Source organism: Ochlerotatus camptorhynchus, unplaced genomic scaffold (assembly GCF_037179485.1).
Source record: "Ochlerotatus camptorhynchus isolate MF236.1 unplaced genomic scaffold, CSIRO-AGI_Acam_v1.1 ptg000601l, whole genome shotgun sequence".
Taxonomy (NCBI): domain Eukaryota; kingdom Metazoa; phylum Arthropoda; class Insecta; order Diptera; family Culicidae; genus Ochlerotatus; species Ochlerotatus camptorhynchus.
This window is the reverse complement of record NW_027041081.1, coordinates 137,218-156,565: the sequence shown is the minus strand read 5'-3', so window position 1 is coordinate 156,565 and position 19,348 is coordinate 137,218. Positions and strand designations below refer to the sequence as shown.

General features: G+C 39.2%; 1 long non-coding RNA gene across 1 annotated transcript in view; it reads right to left on the bottom strand.

The window, feature by feature from the left end:
• The window catches only part of LOC135714037 (uncharacterized), a 146,970-nt gene that overhangs the window by 29,164 nt on the left and 98,458 nt on the right, over positions 1 to 19,348 (bottom strand). The window contains exon 2 of the long non-coding RNA XR_010518797.1: positions 17,539 to 17,745. This is a non-coding gene — a long non-coding RNA (uncharacterized LOC135714037). The remainder of the gene's footprint in view (positions 1 to 17,538; positions 17,746 to 19,348) is intronic.

The following is a 19,348-nucleotide window of genomic DNA, read 5'->3' as shown; positions in this document are numbered from 1 at the left end:
ACTTGAAAGTTCTGTCGGAACTTTATTTGAACTATATGAAACTTGAAAGTTCTGTCAGAACATTATTTGAACTTTATGGAACTTGGAAGTTCTGTCGGAACCAGGGCTGGAAAATGTCATTTTCAATGAAAGATCTCACGCGATATTTAGAGAGTTGCTTCTGTCACTATCATTGAATGAGAAAACGATGATAGAGATTTTCATCGAATTTTTTGTCATGACAGAACGTGACAGTGTTGTAATCATCATAATTACTAGTTCATTTAATGCTATTGAAGTTACTTGTACCGAGGAAATCTTAAAAATATATTCACTCTACTGATTACATAAGGTTGTTTTCTTAAATTCATCTAAATAAGTTAGAAATGTTGATGTCAAAACCGCATAAGAATTATTCTCATGAGTGCTTGATCATTGAAAAACGACAAGAAAGCTAATGATAGGTAGTTTCGTCTCGTGATAGTGAGAGAGCCTGTTTTCGCATCGTCACATGACGGCTGTGATATTTACCAGCTCTGGTCGGAACTTTATTTGAACTTTATGGAACTTGAAAGTTCTGTCGAGACTTTATTCGAACTTTATGGAACTTGAAAGTTCTGTCGGAACTTTATTTGAACTTTATGGAACTTGAAAGTTTGGTCGGAACTTTATTTGAACTTTACAGAACTTGGAAGTGATTTTAATCGTTGAATGCGGAACTTTTGGTTACTTGGGTTAACGCCTTTGCTGATTATGCCACCACTTGGAAAATTTAAATCAATCCCTCCAAAACACAAGCGATCATGTTCCTCCATCAGCAATCGCCCAAACTGAAATCGGCTCCATCTTGTACTGTAATCATGGATGGCACAAGGGTTGAGTGCTCCGCCGAAGTAACCTATCTCGGGATGTTGATTGATGAAAAGCTCCTTTTCCGTTCGCATGTAGAGAAAACTGTAGTCAAGTGTTCTACCTTGGTTAGGTGTCTGTATCCGTTGATTTGCCGCAGATCCCGCCTCTCAAGGGTGAACAAACTAGCCGTCTACAAACAAATCATAGGACCTGCGATCCTCTACGCAGCTCCGGTGTGGGAATCATGTGCACAGACTCACAGGAACAAAATCCAAGTCGCTCAGAATAGAGTGCTGAGGATGGTTTTTGATCGTCCTTTCGACACTAGAATAACAAATTTACATGAAGAGGCAGGCATTGCTAAAATAGATTCCAAAATAAACGAAATTAAGACTAAATTTGCACAAAAATGTAATTTATCAGAACATGCTTTAATAAGCAATTTGTATATAGTAGATTTGGTGTATATCTGAGTACTGCGAACTAACTCAAAATGCTTGTCATCTGGGAGCCGAGTCAAACTGTCAAACGGGAGCCAAACATTGAAAAGAGCTCAAAAGTCACGTAGGTAGTTACTGTTTGAACCACAAGTAAAGGTGTTGCCACCTACTGAAAACAAATTAATAATTATCATTATGAAACTGTGGAAACATTAACCTTAGTTGGTGGATAATGTAAATCATCGAGCGGAATGCTCGAAAAAGTATTTTTATTTGATATTAATAATGCCAAAACTGGGTTGCTGAAACAAGAATGTAATCAAACTTTATAAGAGTCATGTAAGCTTTGTGCGCAGGTGCACTCCCATCACCATGTATATGTTATTTCTGGAGCAGAGGAGGAGGAGCCAAGAGTTCATTTGACAGCATGTATATACAATTTCGTGAGCTGTTTCAGCAAAACAATTTGAAACTTCGGAAGATTTTCAAGATGTTTTCTAGCTCACTTGAAAAATAAAATCGGCTGAGTTCGCAGTACTCAGGTGTATATAGTAGTTGTAGGTTAGTTGTAGTTGTAAATAGTAGTTATAAGTAGTCTCCTTTTTCCAATTCAAATCAAACCAATCCCACCAAGGTGATCATACTTTAAAAAAGGCCTGATAGGACTAGGAACTGTAAATAATAATTAAAATCTTAAATTTACTAAAGTTGAAAAGACGCATATGTGTTACTTGAAAAATTCATACATGTAAACCACACAAACACAAGAAATATAGATCATTTAAAGTCAAGTGAAATAAACCGACCTATCTGGTCGGTATGTTTGCCATTCACGCCAAGCGTGTCACAATTATGCCAAAGGACATTCAGCTGGCTCTTCGTATTTGTGGTGAACGCTCTTAATTTCTCCGTCGAAATCTATTAAAACCACCGGCCCTTTTCAGAGCCACTAAAAGATTCCACAAGAGAGTTGGGAAGGAAATTTCTGCTGCTAACAACTGATCGCATCACAGTGAATCTTGATCTAAAAATTGCAAACAGCACCTAGAACCAAAAGCGGTGCGATGACTGTAAGGGGCTTAGAAGCAGAAGGGTGAAAGCCAATAGACGAGTGCACGGATGGCTCTGTTTACTACAAATGAACACACATGTGTTCATTTTTAGTAAACAGGGCCACGCTGTTGTGTCACTTTTTGTCGAGTGAGTGAACTCAAATCCATCCGTGCACTCGTCTATAGACGAGTGCACGGATGGATTTGAGTTCACTCACTCGACAAAAAGTGACACAACAGCGGGGCCCTGTTTACTAAAAATGAACACATGAATAATACTCACGTAACATTTGAAACGGGTCTATCAACTTATGTACACAAAACTTGTTGAGCCTTTTCCGCGTGAACCGAATACGCTCACGCAAACTAACAACACCATCGGGTAGGAGAAATTCTCTCCTTCCCAATAGTGCTGTTGGCTTGCGTGGGCGTACTTCGGTTCTCATGAAAAGGACCTAGGAAGTTGTTTACAAAAGTTGATAAGCCCTTTTCAAAAGTTACGCGAGCATTATTCATGTGTTCATTTTTAGTAAACAGGGCCCCGCTGTTGTGTCACTTTTTGTCGAGTGAGTGAACTCAAATCCATCCATGCACTCGTCTATAGAGCTTTTTGACGTTTAATCGGCGCACACTACTGTACCATTTAAAGCGAACGAGTGCGAGCAAGAGGGAAACAGATTAGTGGGAAAATAAACCGTCCATTCATCCATGTGTGCTAGATAGAGAAAGATGATTAAACGTCAAAAAGGTCTATTAGGTTCTGCAGCGTGACGTCACGAATGAACGCAGTGTTAATCGGCTGAACCTTTTTGACAGTTCAGTGGTACTGTTTACAAGCACTTAGTCGTTTTTTCGAAAAAAAAATTCTAAAATTTCCAAATTTTAACTTGAAAATTGTCGAAGAACAGCGCATTGCAAGGATGTTGCTCGTGAACATTGCAGAAATGTGGTTTACATCTCACTGCAGTCTGAAAAATTATCGAGAAAATCCACCCAAGAAAAAATCGGCTAAGTCCACGTAAACAGTACCACTAAACTGTCATCAGATTGAGGTTAACCCCGACGGTGCAAAATCTAATTCTCTTTTTCGATTTCCTCTTTTGTGATAACCATGGTTTCCTATTTCGCACTATTTCTGCTATGCTCTTCTATCATCCACAACAACAAACGTATCAATGAATGTGTTTGCCGTCGAGTTAACGTTATCTGACCGTGCACTTCGTAGTTGCTCCTCCGTGAATGATCACAACTAATCCACTTGGACAAAGAACTACATAGATGGTGCATGGGATAAGCTTTTCATCTTCAATGTACAAGCACATCAATTCAATCTATAGATCAAGTCACAGCGCCGGCCACGGTCTTTTGGGGAGGGAATGATGATTAGTTCGACGTCCGGTTGTTACTAGAGACTAAGAATACCTCTACATCTCCACGGCTGTCTCGGGAAGGATAGTTGGTAGGTTATTTTTAGATTAGGATTCACTGTGGTAAGTGATGCGATCGGTTAAAGCAGAATTTGTTTTTTTATTTAAATCTAGTGGGGATAGAATAAGGCAAAGTGAAAAATTGCAAGGAAGGGGACAGGCCTGGGATTGAACTCCCTACCTTCTGCTTAGTAAGCAGAAACGGTAACCACTGAACTAACAAACCTCGTCGTAATGCTACATCGACATGTTTCGTCTAGGAATGATTCTCTGATGACTGTGTTGGGGAAGCAGCATATGCATGTACGTAATTGGTGGATTTGTTAGTTAATTCGACGCTTTTGGACAATGCTGGACATTTACCAATTTTTCAATAGTTTCTTGTTGAAAATCAACATTCGGATTGTATGCGTAGCCATATTTCTGATCAATTGGTAATAAAATTATTGAAATTGGTCCAGGGGCAGCTGAGTTATTAACATTCAAAATCTTTCTTAATTTGTTACATGTTCCATTTTCGGTTTTCACAAAGTGTACCCCCATATAGAAATCAAAGACGTAGTCCTACGTCAAAAAATGTTTTTGAACTGATTCTATACGATTTATATGAGTTTCATGGTATGGAGCCCAAACCACACTGCAATATTCGAGAATTGATCTCACGTAACCTATATAAAGTGTTTTGATGGTATATGGGTCATTAAAACGATAACTAAATCTTTTTATGAATCCCAACATAGTATTTGCTTTAGCCGGCGCCGGTGGTGTAGTGGTAAGCGTGACTGCTTTCTAACACCCCGATGGGTCTGGGTCTAATCCCAGCCGAGGTCGGTGGGATTTTTCTGAGGCATAAAAATCTCTGGTCACGTCTTCCTTCGGAAGGGAAGTAAAGCCATTGGTCCCGGCCCATGTGTGTTGTTGAATGGGTGCGATATCCTACGCAGGTGTGGAAGCTGCCTTTCTGCACATTCGATTGCCGTCAATGAATGGCAATCGATGTCCGTCGGTGATTGGCACTAGATTGCGGAACAGAGACCGACGTTAAATATTATTTGCTTTGGGAATTGTGGTATTCACATGATCTACAAATGTCAACTTCGAGTCAAGAATTACTCCTAAGTCCCTTATTTTATCGCACCTTACAACCAGCTGGTTTCCTAGAGTACATGTAAAATCTAGAGTAGTGTGTTTTCTGGAATAAGATATAATATTGCATTTTTTAACATTAATATCCAGCAGACTTTTAACGCACCAATTGTAGAAAATATCAATTTCATTTTTAAAATGTAGCAAATCAGAATTGTTAAAGATTTCTATGTACAGTTTCATATCGTCAGCATATATGAGCACATTTAAGGCATTCAACACAAACTTCACGTCATCCACAAATAAAATAAATAATAAAGGACCTAAATGAGATCGCTGTGGAACTCCCGAGGTAACATTAACTGGCGAGGAAATTTTTCCTTTAAAGTGGACCATCTGTATTCTTTCTGTCAAGTATGATCCAATCCATTTTAAAAGTGTACTTGTCATACCTAAACGTTTTAATTTAAAAAAGAAGTAAGGGAATGCCTACTCTCCCGAATAGAAATTGTAATGTAGGAAACATCAGCAGACATCTTCAATACATTAAATTTTAACGTGTATTGCTGTAACCTTAATGTATTCAGACTTCAGTGTGACGTCCAAGTACATAAAAATACATTAGCCTCAAACGTTACATCAGAATCAAACGTCTTGACGATGTAAAATTTGACATCAGAATACATCCAATGACAACAGAACCTAACGTGACATTAGAATCAAACATCATCACGATGTAATTTGTTGCACGCATAAAACATCAGAACACATCCAATGACAACAGAACCAAACGTTACATTAGAATCAAAGTTCATCACGATGTAAATTGTTGTCCCTCGGTCTCTCGCCGCATGCAAAGTTTGTTTTGTCCTGAGTCAGCACTACACGGCGAATGAGAACGACCCAAATTTGAGGTTAGTTCACTCATAAATCGCAAAAAGTGCAGGAACTCAGTTTTGAATTAATTTCCCTCATGTTCCGAATATGAGAAAAGCAAAGATTGGATTCTCTGGATTCTCGTAAATTTTCCTTATTTTAGGGCAGATTTTTGAGGTTTTCCACAGGAAAACATGCGGCAAATTTACTCATCCTGCACTTTTTTCGATATTGAGTACACTGTACTCAAATTTGCGTTGATCTCATTGGCCGTGTACAGTTTTTTTCGCAGTGGGAAAAGTTTGATTTGTTTACGAATTAGCCCGGGAAAGTGCCGACAATGTATCCGTCGCGAGTTTTGGTGGCGATGCAATGTTTTTCTGGTAAGTAAATGTGAATTTATTAATTTAATGTAATGTAATTATGGTTTTTTTTAGGAAAGTACCAGTCCCAAGCCGAATTCCGGTAGGGAATCCGAAGCTGGATCCCGGGCGGGGAGTTTGCAGCCAGATCTCTCGACATACTGCAGGTTAGTCAGTGTATTTACTAAAAGCTACAAGCCCGATGACGGGTTCCGTAAACGGAGCCCGATGGGGATTCCGTAGACGGATCCCGATGGGAAAACCGAATACGGATCCCGATGGGAAAACCGAATACGGGTCCCAATGGGAAAACCAAATACGGGTCCCAATCGGGAAACCGAATACGGATCCCGATGGGGATTCCGTAGACGGATCCCGACGGGGAAACCGAATACGGATCCCGATGGGGAAACCGAATACGGATCCCGATGGGAAAACCGAATACGGAACCCAATGGGGAAACCGAATACGGATCCCGATGGGAAAACCGAATACGGATCCCGATGGGAAAACCGAATACCGAACCCAATGGGAAAACCAAATACGGGTCCCAATGGGGAAACCGAATACGGATCCCGATGGGGAAACCGAATACGGGTCCCAATGGGGAAACCGAATACGGATCCCGATGGGAAAACCGAATACGGATCCCGATGGGAAAACCGAATACGGAACCCAATGGGAAAACCAAATACGGGTCCCAATGGGGAAACCGAATACGGATCCCGATGGGGAAACCGAATACGGATCCCGATGGGGATTCCGTAGACGGATCCCGATGGGGAAACCGAATACGGATCCCGATGGGAAAACCGAATACGGATCCCGATGGGAAAACCGAATACGGGTCCCAATGGGGAAACCGAATACGGATCCCGATGGGGATTCCGTAGACGGATCCCGACCGGGAAACCGAATACGGATCCCAATGGGGAAACCGAATACGGATCCAGATAGGAAAACCGAATACGGATCCCAATGGGAAAACCAAATACGGGTCCCAATCGGGAAACCGAATACGGATCCCGATGGGGATTCCGTAGACGGATCCCGACGGGGAAACCGAATACGGATCCCGATGAAGAAACCGAATACGGATCCCGATGGGAAAACCGAATACGGAACCCAATGGGGAAACCGAATACGGATCCCGATGGGAAAACCGAATACGGATCCCAATGGGAAAACCAAATACGGATCCCAATCGGGAAACCGAATACGGATCCCGATGGGGATTTCGTAGACGGATCCCAATGGGAAAACCAAATACGGGTCCCAATCGGGAAACCGAATACGGATCCCGATGGGGATTCCGTAGACGGATCTCGACTGGGAAACCGAATACGGATCCCGATGGGGAAACCGAATACGGATCCCGATGGGAAAACCGAATACGGAACCCAATGGGAAAACCAAATACGGGTCCCAATCGGGAAACCGAATACGGATCCCAATGGGAAAACCAAATACGGGTCCCAATCGGGAAACCGAATACGGATCCCGATGGGGATTCCGTAGACGGATCCCGACGGGGAAACCGAATACGGATCCCGATGGGAAAACCGAATACGGGTCCCAATGGGGAAACCGAATACGGATCCCGATGGGAAAACCGAATACGGGTCCCAATGGGGAAACCGAATACGGATCCCGATGGGAAAACCGAATACGGATCCCGATGGGAAAACCGAATACGGAACCCAATGGGAAAACCAAATACGGGTCCCAATGGGGAAACCGAATACGGATCCCGATGGGGAAACCGAATACGGATCCCGATGGGAAAACCGAATACGGATCCCGATGGGAAAACCGAATACGGGTCCCAATGGGGAAACCGAATACGGATCCCGATGGGGATTCCGTAGACGGATCCCGACCGGGAAACCGAATACGGATCCCAATGGGGAAACCGAATACGGATCCCAATGGGGAAACCGAATACGGATCCAGATAGGAAAACCGAATACGGATCCCAATGGGAAAACCAAATACGGGTCCCAATCGGGAAACCGAATACGGATCCCGGTGGGGATTCCGATTTGTAAACCAAGATTTAAATTGTCGATAAATTGCATTAGATGACATTAATATCCTTTTGAATGACAGTTCGCTCTATGGCGAGGGCCGCTAAAATGGTGATGTTTGCAAATATAATAACACTGATTTATCATAGTTCATGTGAACCAAAATTTATGAAATTTTGGATTTAGGTTCCATTTTTAAACCATTTTTTCAACCTATTAATATTGGATTCAGAGAGCCGCAATAATGGCGGTAAGCTCCAACTCGGATTAACTTTTAATACCGTCCCTGTTTGGATGTTGAATAACTCTGATGTCGACATCAAAGCAGCCGGACATTCTTGATCGGGATTTAATCCGAGGATAATACCGATTGGAGCTTACAGCCATAAGTGATTTAATGAATAATTCGCTGATTGCGACTCTCTGAAAACTAAATGCACAGGTTTCATACGTCAAACTCATCCTTTGCAACGTCCTCTTGTAACTTAAAAATACAAAATGTCATAATAACGTAGGGTAGAGAACTACTTCGGCCTAATCGCCCGTTTTGGGCCTATCGAGCAGAAAACTTCAATAGAAATCCATTATTTCAGAGTTCGTCAATTCAATTATGCATTTGGTACGATACTTTAGTTAATAAGCTACGGAACGAAGTCAATGAGAACACGTGATATGAAGGTTTGCACCCATTATTCCCAAAAACAAAAGAAGCGCTCCGACCGAATCAATTTTTATCTTCATTCTTTATTCTTTATTTCCATTTCGTCAAGCCAGTGTAGACTACATACAATGATTATTACAATGTTTAATCTTCATCCGATAGGCCGAAGTGAATTCATTGGCGTTTCAATGCGCTAGGACGAGTTTAGAATCCGTAGGCCGAGTTTGGTGTCAAGAAGCAGTGTTAGACTTTTGACAATATCTCAACGATTGGTTTCTCTTTATCAAATCTTATGGTACATACGGAAAGGTAAATAAATTTGGAAGCCATCAGTAATAATAACATTCCGTTTGTTGCTAAACTGCGCTAGATAAAGAAGGACTAAGTGCGGGTTGTGCTTAATAGGCCGAAAATGGGGTAGTTAACCCTATAATGACTTCATAATTCCGAAAAAACATGTTTCCGGGCGGAATAAGTTTCATCAAGCCTTATGATGGTACACAAGATGGGTCGCAAGTTTATATAAAATTTAAAGTGTGGTTCGCAATCAGGGAAAGACTGAGATTTAAGAATTCTAATGTAAATTTTTCATAAATAATGCCAATTTAGAATTCTGTACTATCTAATAACTATTTCTTCGAACTTTTAGGCAGTTTGGATAACAATTTAGCCAACGTATAAGATACTTACCACAGACAAACAGACATAACACATTGAATATTTCTCACTGTAAAACATCGTCGTTAAAACATTACCGCCCTCTGTTGAGTACACTGTGGTGGGTAGTACGCTGAACAGATGGCGGTAGTGTGGAAACGTCAAACGCAAGGGAATTGACTATGCGCGCCACAGGTGGCGGTACTACCAACTAAGATACTTTTAAATTGACCGATAAATGCTTGTACGATGAACATCTTGCGAGTGTTATGTTTGTTTGTCTGTATACTTACTTTACTTTTGCTGATCCGACGTCCCTCGGAACCTAACCTGTATAACAAGTTGCGCCAACTAACTCGGTCCCTGGCTGCTTGTCTCCAATTTCTCGAGCGTCCCACACTTCCTACATCTTGCTCCACTTGGTTTAACCACCTAGCACACTGTACTTTTCTGCGTCTTGTACCGGCCGGATTTGAGTAAAACACCATTTTTGCGGGATTGTTGTCCGGCATTCTTACAACGTGTCCCGCCCATTGTACCCTTCCACTTTTAGCGACTTTCTGGATATTGGGTTCGCCATAAAGTTACGCCAGTTCGTGGTTCATTCCTAAATAGAGCTAGAACTAGGGCGTAACAGCTTTTGTAATCAATGACTTCTCTCGATGATTTCGCGGAAGTCATGGCTCTCCCAGGCGAATCGACATCACCATCGATTAGAGAAAGACTTCTACTACCCGATGGATATGTTGGTTTGTGTAGGCGTGTCTTGAATTCCGAGAAATCAACAAGAGAAGCCATTGTTTACAAAGGCTGTTACGCCCTAATTCCAGGTCTATCTAGATTCTTCTACTCCATTCACCATTTTCATATACCCTCTGCCAAAGATGGTCCTAAGCACGCGTAGTTCGAAAACTCCCAGTGCTCCTCGAGCATTGTCCATTGTCATATTTTTCATGCACAATAATTTTGTTTATTATATATTTGCAGTTCGTTTGCAGCAATTTTTGGAGCGATCCGTGAAGGGGAAGGCTTGCCACTTGTATATCCGAACAGTGGACCAAACAAGCCAGCAACCCCGTCCAAAGTGTCATGCATTATTGACAAATTGGCACAGTGGGTCGATTTAAAGGGAGATCTGGAGGCGCAGCGATCACATTGTCATGATTGTCTGGTAGTTCACTCAAAAATGCTATAACAATCGCCAAGCTCGCTGTAATGTCACCAAGTGCCTCGTCACCCACGAATAGGCGCCTATGTCAGTGGTCTAACAACTCTTAGCGCGCTAATGGCATAGTTCCCCTGCCGCATAGAGAGTTGCCACAATGATATTAGGTTAGCTAAGGTCAGTTAACTGACTGGTGGGAAACGGGAGCTTAAGCAATGGCTATTTTGTATGCATTTAAGAGATAGTCTACCAGAATGGATGTTTTTTTTTGTACAATTTTATGTTTTCTGATGGTTTCGGTTGCAAAACATGAGAATTAACTTTTCCAATGCTTTCAATTGTACAAAGCATTAGAGCTAGAAACATGATCTTGTAAACACTACACACCTTAACTGGTAGTTTACTAAAAAAGATGCTGCTACAATCGTCAAGCTCGCTGTAATGTCACCAAGTGCCTCGTCACCTACAAATTGGCGCCTATGTCAGTGGTCTAATAACTCTTAGCGCGCTAATGGCATAGTTCCCCTGCCGCATAGAGAGTTGCCGCAATGATATTAGGTTAGCTAAGGTCAGTTAACTGACTGGTGGGAAACGGGAGCTTCAGCATTGACTGTTATGTACGCATTTTTATTATGTTATCTAACAACAATGGTGTGTAGTGTTTACACGATCATGTTTCTAATTCTAATGTGTTGTAAATATAATTGAAAGCATTTGAAAAGTAAGACTCTAGTGTTTTGTATATCTAAAAACATTAGTAAACATCTACATTTGAAAACATTCAAACAACGTTTACTTTAAACGTTTTGTACATCTGAAAACATCAGAGAACAACAAACACGAAGAACAAATGAAAACATCCGAACAACGTTTAGTTCTAACGTTGTGTACATCCGAAAACATCCAAAAAAGTTTGGTTCCAGCATCGGGAGGCATCTACGTTAGAAAACATCAGAATACATTTACATATAAAAACATCCGAACAACGTTTAGTTCTAACGTTTTTTACATCCGAAAACAACCAAAAAACGTTTGATTCTAACATCAGGAAACCTCTACATTAGAAAACATCAGAAAACGTTTACATATAAAAACATCCGAAAAACGTTTAGTTCTAACGTTTTTTACATCTGAAAACATCCAAAAACGTTTGTTTCTAACATCAGGAAACATCTACATTAGAAAACATCAGAAAACGTTTACATTTAAAAACATCCGAACAACGTTTAGTTCTAACGTTTTGTACATCTGAAAACATCCTTAAAACGTTTGGTTCTAATGTCAATAGATTGAAATTTTTGACGTCAGACCGACATTAGAATGGCAAAATTTTGTTCCAAAATTTCTGATGTATACATCATGTTACGTTGCTTAAATACATCTAAATCATAATGTTTCCTAATGTTTGACATCAGGCATACATTTGATTTTGATGCTGATGTAGACATCAAAATCAAACGTTGGGCCAATGTAAATTTCTATTCGGGCTGTCAAAGGCCTTACTAAAGTCAGTGTATAAGGTTTCAACGGTATTACCTCTATCCATTGCTTCAATAGAATCATTGGAATAGGTACACAATCGCGCGTAATAAGTATTCACAATCGATAAAGAGAACTCGGTGTGAATATGTTCAAAGGAAGATTGATCAGCATCAAAACAACAGCAAAGAATTATGGAATTTTTTAAAAATCTTTATTAAAACCTAGTAATTGCAAACCGCGGTCCATAACTTTTAATGGCACATTAGAACAGTCAGACCAAGTAATTGCATCTATGTTTAATGATTCGACAGTGTTTCATTGATTAATCAACCCATTGAATTGGTCGATGAACCTGACAAAATAAAACAGCCAGTTAATAGTAGTTGTAGATTTGAAGGTTTTCACCGAATTACTTAGATGAGCCTAGAGTTATTTGTTTTTCATTAGGAAAATCGGCTGGAGTAGACAATGTTAATGCTAGAGTTATTCAAGATTGCTTCCATGTCATTAACCACATCTTGCTGGACCTTATTAATGAATCATTGCAAACTGGACATGTGTCTCAAATGTGGAAGGAATCCTTAGTGGTTCTTATTCAAAAAGTTGCTGGAACGATTAAAGCCGAAAAGTTTCGTCCCATCAATATGTTGTACATATTAGAGAAAATTTTAGAACTTGTTGTTTAAGTCCAGCTGTTGGAGCATTTAAATAGTAATAGTTTGTTGATACCAAAACAATCGGTATCGGATTTGGTATTAGCGAAGTGGAAAAATAACTTGGAGTGTAAAGATACGATTTTTGCTGTTTTTTTGGATCTAAAACGCGCTTTTGAAACAATTTCTAGGCCCATATTGTTACTATCAATCAAGCGCTTTGGAGTTACAAGCATAGCATATAAATGGTTTGAAAGCTATTTGTGTGACATAGCTCAAAATACTGTTTTTAATGATTATATTTCCAGTCCCGTGAGGGGTAACCTTGGAGTGCCCCAAGGAAGTGTATTAGGGCCCTTTTATTTATTATGTATATTAATGATTTGCGACGAGTTTTACGATATTGCGACATTAATCTTTTTGCAGATGATACTGTGTTATTCATTGCAGCTAAGGATTTAAATGATGCCGTTTCACACTTGAATGAATATTTGCATCCTTTTAGTGGATGGTTGAAGTATAAGCAATTGAGTTTGAATATAAGTAGAACCGAGTGAATGAGAACGTCTCCGTTGTAATTGATGATGAGGCTATTGATCGCGTTCGGGAGATTAAATATCTTGGCTAGATTATTGATGACTAACTCAAGTTCAACCAAAGATGAATACTCTTCAACTCTCACATTGACATTGACATTGGCATCAAGAAAACTTCCAAGAAGTATGGAATTATATGTCGATTGAAAAACGATTGAACTATTGCCAGTAAAATACAGCTATACAAATCAATCATCTCTCCTCATCTAGATTGTTGCTCTTTCATTTTATTTTTGGCCAATGCAACACAAATATCGAGATTACAGCGTTTGCAGAATAAAATAATGCGTTTGATTTTTAGATGTAATAGAGTCACTTCCTCAACTTTGATGTTAGTCGCTTTAAAATGGTTGTCGGTAAAGCAAAGAATTGTATGTTTGACAATGGTGTTAATTTTTAAAGTAGTTAACGGTTTGCGACCTCGACATTTTTGTGATCGAATTGAAAGAGGAAGTGATTTTTATAGATTTACTTAATACTTGAAACGCGCGCGGATGAAATAAGAACACCACATTTCTTGACCTGTGCTCCACAAAATTCATTATATTTTAAAGGAATAAATGTTTTCAATTCGATGCAGTTCAGCTTCGAACCTGTTCGGATACGGTTGTGTATAAGTTTATTTCTGTTTTGTGCGTGCGTTCGCTGATTTTGCCAGATTAGCGCTGGCACTCTGCCTCCTGGACGGTTATACGTGTGTGATTGGTGGTTTTCTCGCTTTCCGAGAAGTTTTGGAATCGAAAAAGAAAACGTGATGCATCATGTTTGCAGGCATCAGAAGAAGTGTCGCTATCGGCGTTGTTTGTTTTTTTCTTCGCTTGTGCTCCCGGTACAGAAATTTGTGGCGTCGCGTGTGATAGTTTTTGATTTCAGTTTGTTTACGCGTTGTATGATTTTGTGAGCGGTCGCTTCGTGTTCGCGTCATGGAGCAATCGATTACATTCGACCAGAGGATTGATCCCCGTAGGGCGGGTCTATGATCGGAGCTACTACACCAAGCGTGACATAGCTGCTTGCAAGGAATTCAGTTGGACTGATTTGGTGAGATTGTTCCATTTTTCTACTTTTGTCTATTTAAACTTAATTTCTATGAATGCGTATCGTTTGGAATCATTTGATTCGGATGAGACTCTTAACTTTTATTTGTTTACATTGTGTTTCAATTGGTATTCTTAAGAACTTCATAAATAAGGTTTCAATATTTAAATTGAGCAGATCGACTAGCCTGGTGGCTGCCGCTTTTGCTTACTGAGTAGAAGACCGTCGGGGATCCACATTGTAAAGATTCCCTATTTTCAGCTTTTTTACAGGCTGGAGTTGTTGTTTGAACCATTTAGTTTATTAATTTAATTTATCTGTATAACAATTATTCACAAGCATTCTTCCAGGTCAATTCAAGAATAGTTTGATGATGATAAATCTTCCTAATATTCACATTACAGTTATGACCCGATCCTGTCAATCTCTCCGCGCATCAGACTGTTATTTTTCAATAATTATACATAATTGTAATTTCATACCTTCCTCCTTCAAGATGAATGTTTAAGATACAAATACTTTGCTAGCTGACAAAATGGGGTCATTGCTGTATAATTATTCTCTTTTTGCAGCCTTCATTCAGACTGGATCTATTGATTTAAATTATTTGAGTTTTCTTCCAGCTCTTTGATGACGGAACATCACTAGATTTATACTGTAATGATTCGCTCTTACAGCTTTCACCCTGGTTTTGTCTGTTGATTTGATTTGTTTGAATTGGTTTTCAGCTCTTTGGTGTTGGCAGTCGCGGGCGATCAATTTTGCTCATGCTCATGCTCTAAGTTCATTTTCAGCATTTCGATGATGGAACGTCTTCAGATTTGTATTATAATGGGGCTTATTGCGGATGTCACATCACGGTGAAAAGTTGTCACTTGTCGTCACGGTGAAGTGATTCCCATTTGATTTGTACGGTAATCACGGCTCTTATTCTGAGTATCACTTTCTTATCACCGTGTAGTGACACCCGTAATAAGGCCCAATGATACACCATTTGGTTTTGGCTTCGGGCAAATCCAAGTATAATGCATGATAACACTGATTCATTTAAAACCATGGTCGCATCACTTATCAAGGTGAATCCTGATCCAACGAACCCAACTTACTAACAAAATCTCCTTTTCTGTGTCTTTTGTTGGAAATTTCAGGGTTACATCTTCCTTATTGGGAGCTGAGGAGACATAGAGCTGCATCATATTGTATGTAAAATAATTATTATTTTCATTGCGGAATACCAGTTTTTTTATCCATATAAATGTATTTTCATTATTACGTATTTTAATGTTCTGATATATTTCATTTCTCCATTACATATGTTTACTATATATATAAATAAATACTGGGTTGGGAGGGAGCATCAGGGTATCATTTGACCTGAAACTGGACGATTGGAGTGGTATGACAACCGGAGTCTAGGAGGGAATAAACACTATCATTTTCTTTATCCTACCGATTCGATTGTGATGGTGTGAATTCTACTCCAACAGTTTCAGTGAGATTGACGCGCCCTTCTTAACAAACCATCCTGTAGGAAGCTTAATAAGTATTGCGAATTGCGTTATTCGATTTGTTGGATCGTATCGTTGGAAGGAGATTCTTAAATTCCCGTGGATTTCGCGTAAGTGTCTCTGCTTACGGGTCCACCCCACCGTTTTTGGCCCTTCATACAGCGATATTGTGAATTCAGATCGGTAGCTCAAATTGATCTTGCTATTAAGTGGAGCTGCATACAAGACAAGATCTTCGAAGGGATGGTGGCTACCTTACATACATACATACATAAATGTTTTCAATTCGATGCCCAGACACACTAAACGTGCAACTACACAGAATTTAAGAGACATTGCATTTCACACGTTAAAGGTGTATTTTGAACAGTTATCTAATGATTTTTTTTTATGTATTAACAAATTTTGCATTTTGACGAAGTTTTAACGGATAATTTTATATGGATAGCTGTCATAACGACTTTTTAATAATTATTGTAGCACGAAAAAAAATATTGTGTTGATTTTGGATATTTGATTTAGTAGTAGCATTAGAAGCCTATTATTGTGTATGGAGGTCTCCTTAAAAAAAAGTAGTTAACAAAGGTTTGAGCCTCGCGCGCGTATTGCGGATATAGAGGACTGAATTTAAAATTTGATAAAAAAAAATGCAATTTTGAAACTTATTTGGAAGATACCTTGAGTTAGTAGTAAGTTTCTTGCAAATGTTGGGGGTTCGTGAGCATTTCTTTTTTTTTTATAATTACTTTATTTGTATCGTAAGCATTCCAGACATTGCAGAAAATTGTGATAGCTTGTGGATGCTTTGTTGATTGTTCATTAACTTTTGTTCGCTTGTAATACTTATGAATATTTTAGGTGGAGCTTTTCCACATTTATATCGCTTTGAAGCAACTGTAAATTCTAGAGGGAATTTATATCTGTAACTGTTACCAGCTCGATTTTGTTTGCTAACCTGGTTAAAATGTCATATTTAATTATCTTAAAGATAAATCGTCCAGCTCAAACCTTTGTAGGGGTAGGAGGTGGGACCATCATCATCATCATCATTTTAAGAGGAAATGTTCATAAACAAACTAAAGGTGCCTAATTGCCGAAGCCAGCATTTCCTCTATATACATTTCCAATTTTCCATTCCGCATTTTTTTTTTTCATATAAACCTTCAATGTTAATTGCAGCATCCCTGGATCGCAACCAATAAATCAATGGCTGTAACAAAAGTTTGTTTAAAGAGACTCTATAAAGACCCTGATGTAAAAAGCGCACTAGTCAGACTAGCGACTTCGGATGTCATAAGTGACATTGGCGACATAGGAAGGCCAGTGATGCCAGTGAGAAATGTTTATCTGATATTCAGTTGAAAGCAAAATATGACTTTTAGAACCTAGTCCATAAATATAGCTTTTTGACGTTTAATCGGCGCACACTACTGCACCATTTAAATCGAACGAGTGCGAGCAAGAGGGAAACAGATTAGTGGGAAAACAAACCGTCAATTTATTGATGTGCGCTAGATAGAGAAAGACGATTAAACGTCAAAAAGGTCTATGGGAAAGGGACCGCTATTGTACCATTTGGAAGAGAACTAAAAAATGTATTGAAATTTGAACGACTCTAATGAGATATTGCCTTTCTCTGAACACGACATAATGTATGTTTAAAGAATGTTTTCTTACTTTCATGTTACATCCCAAAATTAGAACGATTGGAAGAAATATGGTGAAGGCCGTTAAACTGGTGTTGTAAATAAGGGACCCACTGGTTACGAAGTTTGGTAGACAAACTTCGTAGTACGCATCATAATGATATGGAGAAACTAGCAGCAACTGTGGCATGCTAAACAGAATTGATAAGATCCAACCACATCCTAGGCCAATCAACACCTGAAAATACAAATAAGAAATGAACATTTAAAAAATTAATATTAATCAAAAGAACGATGGAAATACGGTGGCACATTTAAGGCTGATGACTTTGATTTTGACTAATTAATGTCGTGTATAATGTTTAACCTAGATACATGCAATATTTAAAAAATATATACATAATGTTATAATGCAATAGCAAATTTGTTGAATATTCAGTTTCAACCTCCGCGTTTCCTATAATCCGAACTTCAATAGACCTTTCTCTCATGGTTATATCAACGCATATCGTGAGTAGAGTAAATGACGGCTTCGGTAAAACCTTTTGTTGTTGTCATTATACACTACTGTGTTACCTGTCTTATAACGAATATACGTTGTATTACAAAGGCATATTGCCATGACAAAAAGTAAAGAAGATTATATCATGATTGCTTTCCATTTATAACATAGCGTTATTTTGTCAAATTTAGATATTTTTGATTCCTTGCTTTAACTGAAAAAAGTTTCAGTTATCAATCATGGCAAATTGCTGCATTTCAAAACGTTAAGATCAACCAGATTAACACGATGATGAACGTTGCTGCACTTTAATTGGATTTGACAACTAGTTGAAATGAAATGCATTTCAGTTAGCGAACGTCTAGTGTAGTCAACTTTAACACTCTTGTGTCATCCGGGATGAGATTTGAACTAATGACTTTGGCGTGAGATGTGTGGATGTTAACCACTATGCCGGTGCCGTCATCAAACCTCCTCGTCAGGGGGTAAACATAGCCCATCAGCGCTTACTCCGGCCACTGTAGCCAAATGCTGACCACTGTCATAAATTTCAATTGTCAAAAAAATACTACAAACAGTTACGCATTTAGTTCCTGTCAGTTAGCGAACGCATAATGTATCCTCATGTAAAAAATACAGCTCAACGACTTCATTTACTCCCTGACGATAGTTGGTTAAGATGTTGCCGAAGCCATAATTTACCCTATCATTTTAACCTACAAAAGTTTTGTACTTCGTCGGTTCATCTAGGGGTCCTGCGAAGAAGGCAAGAATAATTTATAAAACTGATAGACTTAATAGCGGTGTACAATGCATCCGGTTTTAATAATATGCGGCAAAGCGACAGCTAAATCTTTTGATTTCTTGTTACATTTACCGCCACGTATCAGATCCGGATCAGTGATGAAAAAGTTCGTGAAAATCATCATGACTCGCGAACTTTTCCCGTTATTATCTTCGTGAAATATTGAGAACTTTTCCAACACTAATCAGGATGCATTGTGCGCCGCTTCATCAGTGTCATTCCCACTAAAGAACTTATCAAAATCTAACCCCCTTAAGTACTCATCCCCTAGGTATAAAAGTCAAGATCACAGGTATATAAATGAAACTACAATGTGTTGAATCGGAACCTACCTAACTAATTAAAACCAAAGACTGGAAATGCTCTCGCACCGTGGGGCTTTAGGTAGTGATGAAAACGTCGCTAGAACTATTCCACAGCCGCAGTCAGTTTATGAGCAACAAGAGGGACGCACATTTTTGCCTGTGGACTTGGAGACATACTTCAAGTCCCCGCGTACATCGTACGGGCTAGGCAAAAATGTGCGTCTATCTT